A 14,901-nucleotide genomic window follows, 5' to 3' on the forward strand; every position below is an offset into this window, starting at 1 on the left:
TATTCATATCTCTTTATCAAGTCCTCTTAAATTCTCACCTTTGCTGATATATACCTGGCAAGGGTAATAGGTGGTTGGAGTTTATGATAATTTTCGGTCTACATAAACTACTGTTGTAACTTTATTTTATCTGTTATTTTTATATTTTTGAAAATTTGCTTTCACATATGGCTCAATTATACTTTTTTCAGTTACATTATATTTGAAATAAAACTTACCTTCACAAATGGTATTTTGGGTAAATACAAGTTGCCTTTATGTTTTGGTATATAAAATCATTTTCCTTCCCTGGAGAGGGATGGTAGCAGATACATACTAGAGTGATTTGAGGGTCCAGATTCTGCTCTCCAAAGAGGAAGACATTAGAAGAACTCTGTGCTAAGCTAGATACTAGAAATAAAAAAAAAAGAATAAAAAAGATCACTGTCCTCAAATAATTCACTTTTCCCTTTGGAGGAGACAACAATAAATTCAACTTATTTGTTTTCTATGTGGTTGTCCATTATAGTTTGCTTACTCTTCTTTTAGTCCATTTTCTCTTTTGTTTCAGTAAAGTTTTCCCTTGGGTTCTTTTCTCTTCTTTCCTCTCTTTATTTCTATGGCTTACCATTTATGTTATTTAGTGGTGAAGAAGGGGAGATGAGTTTAGACACAATTCATCACTCATCTGTCTTGCCAAAATTTTACTATATTAGGCATATCACACACCATTCTACAAGTTTAGGTGTAAATTGTAGTTGCTTAATTTATTTATTTGCTTTATTATTAATCTATTTTTTAACAAACAGTTCTACAGCATTTTTACTTCATATAATTCTGGAATAGTAGGATTTTTTAAGGATCTAATAAACTGACAGTTAAGTAAGTAAGAATATTTTAATGGAATACATTTTCAGACGCATAATTTTGATTCATTTTAGTCCTGGGCAGTTGTTTCAGACCTAATGAACCTTTGATAATATTCATTAAAGACTATTCTCTTCTTTTATCTGAAACTGACTGCTTTGCTGAAAGTTACTCTTAAAATAAAAACTACCTGAGAGTTTGCTTCTCCATCATCACCCAAGTAACTAAATGAGATGAGGCAGGGAAGGGCAGAAGATGGAATTAGCATTAATAGAGCACCTATTATGTGCCAGGTTCTGTGCTTTCCAAATATTATCTCATTTCATCCTCATAAAAACCCTACTAGGTAGGTGTTATCATAATTTTGTAATTGAGGAAAATGTAAAAAGGTAAAGAGATTTACCCAGGGTAGCACAATTACCTGAGACCCAATTTGAACACTGGTCTTCTTGACTCCAGACCCAAAGTTCTATCCACTTCATCAAATAGGCAGAAAAAAGATTACAAAATAATCTTTTTCTAAAACAGGAAACACATTTGTGAAAAACAATATGCAGTCCACGCTGACTGAAAATAATTATGTGCCAGGTAATACCAAGAAATAAATTAGGATTAGATAATTTGTAAACAAACTTCGGGTTGCACTGAATTCCAGGCTAAAATTTTGAACTTATCCAATAGATGGTGGTGATACATCCTATATCCTTGATCAGAAGAGTAGGTAATGTAGATCTCTTTATTAGAAAGGTTAAACTACCAGTATCTACCACATTCATTTGAGTAGAGAGAGAAAAACTTGCAGTAGGAAGATTAGCTATTGACATAATCCATGAGAAAATGTAATATAAAGTTTACAAGGACAAGGCTTGTTATGTTTTGTCCTTGCGTGGCCAGCAACTAGGAGAGTACTTGGAACAAAGTAGATTTGAAAATGTTTGGAGCATTATTTCTTTCTTGAATTTAATAACCATAACTGAGTGATATGTAACTCTAAGCTAATTAGAGAAGAGTAATGTCATCAACCAAATAAGTGAGTTTGGAGACTATGTCATTGAGAAGCAGAGGAAAGACAATGAATTCTGTTTCGCACAAACTGAGCTTGAAATGCCAGAAAGACATATAAGTAGCTCTGTGTATCAGGCAGCGGGGAAGTGGGTCTAGACATCAGGTGAAAAATTAAGTATAGAGAGGTATATTTTGGAGTGATCTCCTTTGATAAGAGGTTAATTTAAAGTAATGGATGAGATCACCAAAGATTTCATTTACTTATAAAGAACTAGGACACATTAGGGTTCCGATCTTTTTTTTTCTTTTTTGAGTTTTATTCTTCAAACCTTTAATAGATTGATGATTACATCTTTTTGAGAATTACTTCCACTTGGGTAGATTTCAATCCATCGACACCTTCTTGTCCCACAGATTTCTTACATATGTGTTTCTGCCAGTTCTCCATAGAAGCATTGGAGAACTTTATCTGGTAACTTCAAACTATTAAAGGAAGGATCCTTTATTAATCTTAGTGTCAAATTATGAACAAAATGTATTCTTCATCTACTTGTTTTAGTTTTGTCTTACTTTATTTTCATTCTTTTTTTTTTTTTTTTTGCAGCGAAGCTTGATTGGATCCCTATTTTAAGAGAATATCAGAGCTTGTTGAGAATATTTTAGATTATTCTGGAGATTATTGTTATGGGCACAATATAATCCACAAACAGGAAATTTATTAGAATCTCTCCTTTAATGGGCAATAGTTCTTTTGTTTGGACTTTAAGAAATATTCATTGACATTATCAAATGCCCTTTTACTCAAACATATGCTGTTCTGATGCTTTAAGTAATGTTGAATCTCTGCTAAGTATTGAAAAAAATTACTTCTGTGGTACATTCCCTTAATGAATAGGGAATCTTATCATTTCCTTTTGTAATGCATCAGAGGTAATGTTCTCTGTGTTGTAGAAAAGAGTAGCATAGTATCCACCCCTAGTGACAATATTATACCCTGGTTAGACTACATCTTAACTATTAGATATAGTGGAGGATGATACAGTTTTGGAAGGACATTGATAAGTTAAAAAGCATCAGTGGAAGGATGATTTGGACAATGATAGGTTTTGAGTAAATCCTCTTAAGGATTGGCTGATGGTAATAGTAATATTTAATTTAGAAAATAAAAAAAAAAATAGAGGCCACATGAGGAGTTTCTTTAAGCCCTTGAAGGGGTATCATATGGAAAAGAGATTAGTCTTATTTTGCTGAATCCCAAAAAGCAGAGTTAGGAGGATTTCATGGATTTTTAAAGAGGCAGATTTGAGTTCAGACATAAGAAATAATTTCCTAATAATTAGAGCTGCTTCAAAGTGAGATTAGCTGCCTCTGAATAGTTTGTGTCCTGAATAGTTTGGAAGATGCTGGAGATGTTCTAGAGGAGACCTAATGGTGAATTCTAATGGTGAATTTCCTTAATGTGATCTGTGAAATTATGTAAAATATATGAATGCATGGTAAAATGAAATTCAAAAGCTGAAGTTCTCTTTTTAATGCCAGGGTTCTTTTTACAATGAGACAGAAATGAAAATCTCCAAGAAAACTCAAGATGAAATATATCTGGGAAAAGCAGCAGTGGGTAAATCTGTTTTTTTCCATTTGGGTGACCTTCAAGTCATTTGAGTAAGCAAACTTCTTTTTTTTTCCCACTTGACCATTAGAATGACTTCTAGGATTCAAATACTAGATTCAATATCATTTAAGGTAATGAATTTGCATTATAAAAGGAGAAACATTTGCTTATAAAGAATTAAAGGAATTTTTAATATAAAAATTAAACTCAAGGTGAATTATTAATAATAATTGACATTTAGACAGTGCTTAGAAATGTTAGTCTTTTGCATGCATTATTTGATATGAACCTCACAATAACTATGAGGAAAGTACTCTAGATCTTTCTATCTCTATTTTACAGGTGAGGCAACTAAGACTTAGTTATCAACTGGCTTTCCCACTATCACACAGCTATAAAGTGTCAAAGGCACAATTTGAACTTATGTCTTATAGGAGCATAGATCTGAAGGCAGAAGGGAACTTATAAGACATCAATATTAATATTTCCTGGAGGATATTAGAATAAATGGAGGGCAGGACAGGATGAAGGGAAATATAGTTAGTCATTCACAACACAACTGCTATGGAAGTATTTTGCATGACTATATATGTATGACCTACATTGAATTTCTTGCTTTCTCAATGGGGGTAGATGGGGAGGCAGGGAGGGAGAAAATGTGGAACTCAAAGTTTTACAAACAAATATTAAAAATTATTTTTACATCCAACTGGGAAATGAGATATATAGGCAACGGAGTATAGAAATCTATCTTGCCCTATAGAAAAATAGAAAAGAAGGGGATGAGAGAAGGGGAAGTGATAGAAGGAAGGGAAGATTAAGGGAATGTATATTCAGAATGCATGCTATCTTAGGGTGGGAGAAGGGGAGAAATGGGGAGAAAATTTAGAATTCAAAATCTTGTGGAAGTGAATCTTGAAAATTAAAAATTAATTAATAAGAAAAAATACTAATATTTCTTATATATATGTGTGTATATATATATATATATATATATATATATATATATATATATATATATATATATATATATATAAAACCATGATTTTCTATTTCTATTCCTAGCAGTGGGGATAGTCCTTTGCATATTAATAAGTTGTTTTTTTGCCCATTTTAACCAAGTTCACCCTCCTCATTTTAGGGAATAGAAAATTGAGGCACAGAGAGTTTAAGTGATTTGCCCAGGGTCAAACAGGTAATAAGAGGCAGGTGCAAGATTTAAACCTAGGTTCAATAATCTGTCCAAGTCGTGTTCCTATGGTTTGCCATAGGCTTGGGGGCCTATGGTGATAAGAAATATTAGAGCATAAGTGAGGCTAATGTTAAAAAAAAGAACACAACTAGATCAGGGGAACAGTTTCAAGAGAAGAAATGGGCAGATGTCAGTAGAAGAAACTGTTCTCAAGACTAAGAGAAACATGGAGGATAAGAAACTGCATAATGAGAGAGTCTATAATGGACCTCCAGGCCCATGTGGTCTTTCACTGTTCGAAAGGCACAAGGTAATTTCAATCACTTTAGTCATGTTGCTGTACTGTTCTCTGGGGAAGGCAAATGGTTCATCATTTCAGGCCTACTCATATTGAGGGAAGTCAGGTTGAATAATTGATGATGAGATGGTAGAGGTATTCTGGGAAACTTTAAAACCTCTAAATTTCCTTTAGTTCTTTGTCTTGAATATGAATGATGAGACTTTTATTTTTTCTTTTTTTCCTCTATAAGTTTCCAAGTAAAAAAAAAGTCATTTCCCCTAAGCAAAAAATAAGAGCCAGAATAACTTTCTAAGCTGTATGTCTCTTATATGTACCTCAGTCAGTCACTTGGCCAATAAACATTTATTAAGCATCTATGACATAACAAGCACTATGTTCGGTGTCAAAGATAGAAAGACAGGCAAAAATAAGTCTTTGTAACTCAGGTAGCTGACAACCTGATGGGGGAAACAACAAGAAAACAATATGTACAAACAAGCCATCAACAGGATATACCGGAAATTAATAAGAGAGGGAAGGCATTAGGATTGAGAGAGGTTGGGAAAGGATTCCTGTTGAAAATGGTATTTTAATTGGAATTTAAAAGAAGCCAGGCAGGCCAATAGAGAGAGATGAGGAGGGAGAGCATTCCAGGCATGGGGAAGAGCCTGAGAGAATGCCTGGAGCCAGGCGTAGAAGAGTGAGTTTCAGGGAGTAAGATTTCAGAAGACTGGAAAGGTGGGACAGTGTTGGGGTGGAGTGACTTTGTTGTTGTTGTGTTATTGCATTTGTCCTTCCTTCTCGAAGAGGACCATGACATCAGGATGATGACATGACTTACAATTGACTTTGATATGAGTGAGAGAGGGCTGTGCAAGGTCACCAACCTCACTTTTTTCTCCTGAGTCATCTGGGTTCAGTGGCCTGATATTCATCAGGATGGCAGGAGATGGCCCAGGATGCAATGTGAGACCCTGACCTTTTCAGGCTGTGGTTTTATCATATTCTCACTTTGAGTGAGATATACCCATTCAATGAATAGGCTTCTTTCAGTGGTGGCTTTGTTATGTAGGACTTGAAAGTCAAGCAGAGAATTTTATATTTGACCTCAGAGGCCACAGAGAACAAACTCATGTGGGGCAATAGGGTTTTCTAGTCATATAAAATGGCAGAATTTCCTTGTACTGAATATGAAGGACTCACTTAGCATGTATTTATCTCCCAATGTCTTATGTAGGGAGACACACAGTGGCTGTTTTCGGGGATGAGAGCCAGCCTGTACTAATGAACAGAAGGCTGAATTTGGAATCAGGAAGAAAGGGATATAAAGGAGAGCTCTGACAAGAGTTATGTGACAGTGGCTAAGTCAGTAGCCCTACTGAGTCTTCGGCAGTCCTCTATGACTTGTAACAAATAGATGGGGATCAGTGAGGGAGGAGATCCTGTGAGAAGAGCTCCACATACTAGCAAATTTCAGCTCTTCCACTCCTGCTTTCATGTTTTCACATAGGAAGTCTAACTTACTTCCAGTCTTATCTGAGGAGATTGAAGAGAAGTTAGCAAGCTGCCAAGATTAATTCCAAAACTGACAAACTAAATGATGGAATCAATTGAATTCCTACATCTATTGCAAACTCTTTCCTATAGTCAATTTTCCAAATTTGCATTAATTGAATTTATAAATTGAACACTGGAAGGGAATTTTGAGATTGTTTATATGTGAAGAAAAGGAGGCCAAATGAAATTAAACTATTTGTTCAATACCACATCAGAAACAAAGTGGCAAATCCTGGTTTGAAATGCAGTTTCTTGGGTTCCAAATACTGGGATCTTTCTAATAGGCCACACATCGTACTGCATTGTTCTTTGCATCATCTTTAAAGAGAGTGGACCATGACTGTGACCTAGGACAAATCTTTCAGCTATTCTGGGACTCAGTTTTCTCAGTGCTAAAAATAGAAGGATAGATTCTCTGTGATTTTTTCCAACTGAATTCTATGATCTATCTTATGATTCTAGAATAAAGCCCAGTGCAATGTGTTGAAATGGGAACAATTAAAAAACAAAAACACTGGTTATATCTTTATATTAAATCTTGCCCTATGTTCTCTGTGGAAAGGAGTATAATGTAAGTCTCTAAGTCTCACTAACGCAATAAAATATCATACTTTAAATTTTTCATTTTAATGGAACGTAAAATCTCACATGTTAAATTCAGAGAAAAATAAAATATGGTTTTGGTCTAAGGGTTTTAAAATAAGTTTGGCATTAGTAATTTATGTGAATTCCACTGCTGCTTCTTAATATCAACCTGACCTTGAGCAAGTCTTACAAACTTTCTGTGCTTTAGTTTCCTCTTTTGTAAATTGAGAGAGTTGAACTACATAGCCTCTAAGATCCTTTCTAAATCATAGCTCTGATATTATGAAAGCAATATAATTTAGTGAAAGGAATAATAATCTGGAGTCAGAAGACCTTTCTTTTTTCAATACTGGTTCATTTACTTTTTTATTTGTGGATGCTTGAGTAAACCCCTTAAGACTTCTTGGGCCTCCTTCCTTGAGTATAAAATGAAAGACTTAAACTGGGTGATCTCTAAGGTACCTGCCAGTTTGAAATCTGGTGAATGAGCCCATAAACAAATAATGAAATTGGTATATATCTGTATATCTTTGAGCTACAAATAATCCTTCCCCAACAATCATTTTCCTTGATTTGTTGTTTACTGGGTATACTTAAAAAAGAATTGTTCTTTGATATTATTAGAATCACTGATTTGGGGTTGGGGGTTGAGGATGAGAATCATGAGAAATCCTCTACATTATATTATAAGATATGAATATTTATAATCTTTCCTCTAGAAGTCACTGCTACTGCTGCTTAACGAACAACGGAAAAAATGGACTTGCACGTCAAGGATTCTGATGCTATCCATTTTCTTGCAATGAGCTCTCTTAGGAGTTCTGAGTCACTGTAATAATCTGTCATTATAGCCTCCAAGGCAGAGAGCCTCTTCATTTGGAAAATCCATGCATGGATCTTGAGCCTGGGTTCAGGTCACCATTTCAGACACAGAGAGTGAGAATGAATATATGAGGATGACACTAAGGCTGAGATGGGAAAGATGACTGTGTCCTAGTAGAAATAGAAAAGTTCGGAAGAGAGATAAATTTGAGTGAAAACAATTTAAGGTTTGAAATTCATGTTGAGACCCATCTATGCCTATTCACTCTGGGGGATTCACTGTCATAGCTAAAATTCAAAGTGGGGGAGCTATTCATTAGTCACTTCCCAGAAGTCAGAGTTGAATCTCTGAAGGGAACCTGCCACAGTCACAAGGTGATGTAGAAAAGAAAATTTACAGGGGTGGGTGGAATTTTGTCAATATGCTTTGTAGGAATGCTGCTATGAATGTTCAGATATGTTTAACTGTCATGAGGACTCAATGCCTGTTATTATTTTTTTAAAGAAAAATCAGGGAATAAGTTCTGAAGTAGTGGTATAGGAAAAAAAAACCAACTCCATAACTAACTATGAACTTGGAGGAGAATGATATACAACACACCTTCCCACACTCTGCAAGATTGATCAAACACCTCGCGAAGTTGATCCTCAGCTCCTCAATTGGATACTATGAACTGTAGCTTGAAGTCCACTAAAATTTCCTGCTGCTCATTTTCATGTTTACTGTAGTCAGGCCTAATTTTTTTTCTGAACTTGAAATTGGTACTTTCAAGCAAAGTATGGAAATACAGGGCTTGACATTCATCCATATTGAATTTCACTTTATTGGATTGAACCTCTTGACCTAAACTGCGGATATCCTTATGGGTTGTTATTTATTTTCATCCAGTTTATCAACTACTCCCCTGCCTTTTAGGGTAACCACTCACCAAGAAGTACAGCTAAGGTGTCAACTACCAGCCTGAGAAAGTATCATGGAGGGGGATGAAATCAACCACCCCAGGTCACTTACTGATGTCAGTGAGGAACAGATAATACAAGGACTCCACAATATAGCAACCTTCAATCTGTGGTTCAAACCAGAGCTGTGGTTCAAAATAAAGTGTGTGGTTTGGGAAAGAACCTTTGCTTCTATAAGCTTCCAAAGTACCTGGCTTATCTTACAGAATACACTCCTCATCAAATAAAAGGAATTCTGAAGGCAGTGGAGTGACACCTCAGAAATCTTAATATTTCCAAGCCAAGAATGAGGCAGCAGTTAATGGGAAGAATTCTTTTCATTTGTGACAATATAGGTATTTCTTTCCTCAGAGAAAGAGTCAGTCTTGCCCTATAAAGATGAATGATGTCAGAACAGTGGGACTCAATGGTATGCCTGCTGAGACATTCAAAAGCTGATATGATGTGCTACTGGATACACCTACAGTGTTTTTCTCTCAGAATGCAAATGCTGCAGAGGTAACTCTGGTTGTGTACATAATGGCATTGCCAACATCAAAAAATGTAAGAAAATTTTCGGTAAAATGATCATTGTGCTTATCAAGATAGCTTTCTATTCTCTGTTGTTTAAAGGACCAATGTCACAAGTTGTATTGTTTTCCTGATCAGTCCTTCCAAAACTTAGGAGTCACAAAGATGTCGGTTGCAGTCCTATCTCTGATACTTCCTAGCTGTATGATCCTGGGCAGAACACAATTTCTTGCAGCCTCAGTTTCCTGAACTGCAAAATAAAGATAATGACATCTACTTTGAACAGATGTAAAGTAAAAGTAAGCAGAGGCAGAAAAATAGTGTGCATAATGAATATAACAAGGTAAATTGAAAGAATGATGACTTCAGAATAAGTGAATGTTACAAAATTACAAAGAAGAGATATGAGAAAACATTGCTATCAACTAATTAGTAAAGGTTCATGCATGTGTATGCATATCCTGTCATATATGTCTATATATATATGTACATATGCATGTATATCATATACCCACATATGTGTGCATGCATGTACATGCTGATTGGGTTTTGCTAATTTCCTCCTCTTTTTTTTCCTATTGCCTTTTATTTTCCTTTTAAATTTTTTTTTGTTATTTGGGGATGAGGGTAGTAGATGATACAGAAGGAACTTAACCTGTATGAAAGTAACAGATATCAATAAAAATATATTTTTAAAAGTAGCACCTTCCTAGATATGGAATAGATATCTTAAATTCAACATATCCAGAAGAGAGCTCATCTTTTCCCCAGAACTCTCTCTACCTTTCACCTTTTCTATTATTATAGGAGACATCCCATTTTTCTGGCTCCTCAGATTCCCAAGTTTGGCATCATGTTTGACTCTTCATGATCTCTTAACTTGCATGTCCAATCTTTTTCTAAGGTTTACTGAATTAATCTTTTCAACGTGTCTCAAATGTGCCTCCTTCTGTCCTCTAATACTGCCTTCACTTTAGTGCCAGCTCTCATCACTACATGTTTGGACTATTACAATAGATTTATGTTGGATCTGCCTATTTTAAGACTCTCCTCATTCTAATCCATCCATCCCCCACCCATCCACTTAAAACAATTTTCCTAAAGCACAAATCTATGTCATTCCCCTATTGAGTAAACTCCAATAGCTCCCCATTGCCTCCAAGATCAAATAAAAAAAAATCCTCTGCTTGACACTCAAGACCCTTCATAGCTTTTCCATTCCTACCTTTCCAGTCTTCTTACACCTTATTCCCTGTCAAGTACTCCTTGATCTCGTAACAGTGGCTTGTTGGGTGTTCCATGAACAAAACATTCTCTGCCCCAGGCATTTTCTGAGACTGTCTCCAATGTCTGGAGAGCATGCCAAAGCTCCTCACTACTACAACTGCCTTCTTGGACTTTTTTCAATTCTCAACAACCATCCCATTTTCTACAGGAAGCCTTTCCCAACCTCTCTTAATTCTAGTGCCTTCCGTCTGTTAATCATTTTTATTCATACACACACACACACACACACACACACACACACATTTCTAAGCACCTGTATACACATATGCACATATACGCATATATAAAAGCAGATATATATATATATATGTATATATACATTTGCTTTTTGTCTCCCCCTTTAGATTGAGAGCTCCTTTAGACTAAAGTTTGTCCTTAACTTCTTTTTTATGTCTCTAGCTCTTAGTGTCATTACGAGAATGTAGTAGGTGCTTTAAAGAAATATTTGGTTAATTGAGAATTTTGTTGAGAAGCTCACTTAAGATGACACAGGTAAAATGTTTTGTAAATCTTAAAAGACAATATAAAATTTCGATCATTTTATCCTATAACTCATAATGATATAACACTGTTTGCTATTCCTCACTAAGGCTATACTTATTACTACGAACGTACAGTAAATATTAAAAGTGGGATTGAAACTAGGCATATCCAAGTCTGTGAATAGCTATGTATTTAAAATGTCATACTATCTTCATCTCCTTTAATCTGCAGTCACAAGCTTCTAACTACCTTTTAGACTTTTCAGATTGGTGACATCTTAAAAGGAACACATGTAAAACAACTCATTTTCCAATCCCCTCCCCTCAAAATGTCTCTATTATTATCCAAGATACTACTATCTTTCTGGGATCTCAGGATCATATCCTCAACATTATCCTGGAATTTGTTATAATTAAATTGAAATACTATAGATTTTTGAGGGGTTTTTTGTAGTCTGTTACTTTGCTGAAGAAGTATTTCACTTGTCTTAATTAATATTTTTGCTGATTGCCTAGAATTTTCCAAGTATACCATCAAATCATAAGAAAATAGATAATATTATCTCTTCCTTACCTATATTTATGCATTTAATTTATTTTACTTGTAGTTTTCCTATGGTTAGCATTTCCAGAACTCTAAAAAATAAGAATGGGAAGGGTTAGAATGCTTATTTCACTTTTGTTTTTATTCAAAAAAGTTCTACTGTATGTCCATTGCACACACACATACACACACACACATGCGTGTGTGTGTGTATGTGTGAGTGTGTTGGTATTCCTTTGTTCTGAAATTATAGAATTTTTAGCATAAAATGCTGTATTTTGTTAAAGGTTTCTTCCGCTATGTCTATTAAGACAATAATGGTTTTGGAGGTTTTGCATTTTAATATGAAAAATTATGTTGATTGTTTTTCCAACATTGAACCTTCCTCGCATCACTGACATAAGTCCCTTTGGGACATACTGAATGAAACCCAAGCCAAGACCATCCTCAAACAGCTTATGTTCCAATATGAGTAGAGAAATCATAAAAGGGAGTCATAAATGTGGAGACATACGTCAAAATAACATGGTGAAGAGACAGTTGGGAATTGAGCAGTGTGGAATCATGGTTCCAGGCAAGATGAAACAAAAGCTGACCTGGTAGAGCTGGGAGATGGAAGAGAAGACCCCAATGCTCAGTGGGAGGAGTTTCTGGGGGATGATTTTGCTGAGTGAAATACAGACCACAGAAGTGACAGGAGATCCAACAAATGAAGCTGTCCCTGCTCTCAGTCAGGGTTTATCCTACTAGGGATAAGTTTGGGGAGGCACAACCAAGACCTGGGAAGGATTCCACTGATGAATGGGTGGATGAGTTAGTGTGAATCATCATTATCAATCTCCTCCTCCTTCTCCTTCTCATTTTCCTCCTTCTTCTTCTTCTTTTCCTCCTTATCTTCCTCCTCCTCTTTTCTTTTTCTCCTTCTCCTTCTTCTTTCTCCTCCTTCTCCTTCTCTTCCTTTTTCTTCTTCTTCTTCTTCTTATTAATTATTATTATTATTATTATCATTACTATTATAATTATTCTCCTTCTCTTCCTCCTCTTTCTGCTCCTTCGCCTGGCAGCCAAGTAACTAAGCTTTCAAAGATGTGGAAAGGATTTCCAAGAAACTGAAAGGAGTGAAAGGACTCAGGGATCACAAAAGATAAACTACACAGGGAAACACAGTTAAGTCTTTCATTTAATAAACCCATGGGACATTCTAATTTCATGGAGGGAGGGAGGAAAGAAGGAAAGAAGGAAGGAAAGAAGGAAAGAAGGAAGGAAGGAAGGAAGGAAGGAAGGAAGGAAGGAAGGAAGGAAGGAAGGAAGGAAGGAAGAAGGAAAAAGTCCTCTGTTTCATTTTCAGTAAATGTAAGTGGCCTCAAAGTATCACTGATCTCTGAAAATTGAAATCTACTGTGAAATTTCAAATTGTTTTCTGTTACTTTGAGATTTTCTATTCATCACCAAAATACCTGTTTACAGAGAATGACTTTGAAGGAGACCTGGCTAATCACCTAACCAGGTTTTGTATCTATAATAAAGGGCATGGTACGACACTATTGCTGGTCAAGCAGCTTTCAAAATTCTCCTTGTCTTAGCAAGGATGCTTATAATTTATGAGCTGGCACCTCCTTCTACACAATACCCAGGGAACAAGACTCTGGCGGCAAAGAGGCAGGCACCATTCAGGAGACAGCTCCCATTAAAATCTATTGACTTCAATAATAGCTAGTATCTGGAGCTCAATGTGGGCCCAGGATGTCTAATCCTGAGTTATAAATATTCATTGATGCGACCACAATAGACGCTTTGTCTCAGCTCCTGCCACTAAAGTGGCAATAAAAAATGAGAACTCTCCTGGACGTGGGAAGAGGATTATTTGGGACAGCATCATTAGATATATTTTTGTCACTTCTTTGGACTAACTTTTTATGGGTTTGAAGAAAAGAAGTAACTTTTTATATTGTTTTTACAAAAGGACAAACAACCAACTAACCTCATTTTAACACTGAAATAATGTAATTTTTTTCATCACATTATTTTTATTTTTATCTTAACTATTCTTATCGGTGCTTGATCAAGTCTTTCCTGTTATGGCCCAGAATTCTGGTTAGCTTAGGGACACCTGGAATTTTCAAATCAACAAGCATTTATGAAGAGTCTAAAATGTGTATTTCTTGGGCAGTACATCCTAAAATTGATCCTGAGAAGATTGGAATGATCCTTGCATAAGGAAGACACACAAGTTCATCAGTTATGCTATAGTTTTACTTTACAAAGAACCTACTATGTGTCTGGCACTTTGCTAGATGTTGGGGATATTAATACAAAAAAATAAAATTTTAAAAATCTCTATTCCCAAGAAGCATGTGTGAAAGGTCCCTTTGTGTCTGTCTAGCTTCTACACTGAACCCTAGGCAAACTAGTGCCACATATCTGGAACAGAACTGTCCCGTCCACTGAAGATCCCTGAATCTTGAAGCAGCAGTATGGATTAATGGAGGTAGTGTGGGGTTGGAGTCAAGAAGTTATATGTCTAAATTCCATCTCAGACAGTAAACTTCTATGTAATACTGGTCTAAGACTTTAACTTTCCTGGGCCTAATGTCTTCCCCTATAAAATGGGAATGATGATAACACTTACCTTGGCTGATGAGTGCTTTAGTGAATAGAACACTGGACTTGGTGTCAAGGAAACCAGAATTCAAATCAGGCCTCACATACTTACTAGTTTCCTGATTCTAGGAAAGTCACTTAATCTGTTTCCCTCAGTTTACCATCTGTCATGGGGATGATAATAACCACATAAAATCCCCAGATTTATTGTGAGGATAAAATGAGATCATATTTTCAAAACATTTTTGAAACCTTAAATTGCTACATAAATGATGATGATGATGGTGATGATTACCTCATAGAGCTATTGTGAAGTTAAAACAGAAAGTTTAAATCTCCATATTATATGTCACCTACCATTGCCCTCTCCCCCTCTCTTTCATAAATCCTTGCCAGAATATTCAAAGAACAGTTGGTATCTACCATCCAGTAAAGGGACATAACTGACTTTTATGTGATGCAGAAATCCACAGAATACACTCAAATATACTTTAATATAGCAGGACAGAAAGGAGAAACATTTCCATGATGAAACAAAAATAAAATTTCCTAAATTTTTCCAAAATGTTAGTCATGAAAAAGGCAAAAAATAGAATGATGTCTAAAAAGGACTCTTGA

The 14,901-nt window shown here is 35.6% G+C and overlaps 1 pseudogene; it reads left to right on the forward strand.

Moving 5' to 3' along the window:
* The first annotated feature begins 13,839 nt into the window (after positions 1 to 13,839).
* On the forward strand, positions 13,840 to 13,936 carry LOC140512924 (U6 spliceosomal RNA; annotated as a pseudogene).
* The last annotated feature ends 965 nt before the right edge of the window (positions 13,937 to 14,901 follow it).

The sequence above is a fragment of the Notamacropus eugenii genome, chromosome 6 (assembly GCF_028372415.1).
Source record: "Notamacropus eugenii isolate mMacEug1 chromosome 6, mMacEug1.pri_v2, whole genome shotgun sequence".
NCBI classification, from domain to species: Eukaryota; Metazoa; Chordata; class Mammalia; order Diprotodontia; family Macropodidae; genus Notamacropus; species Notamacropus eugenii.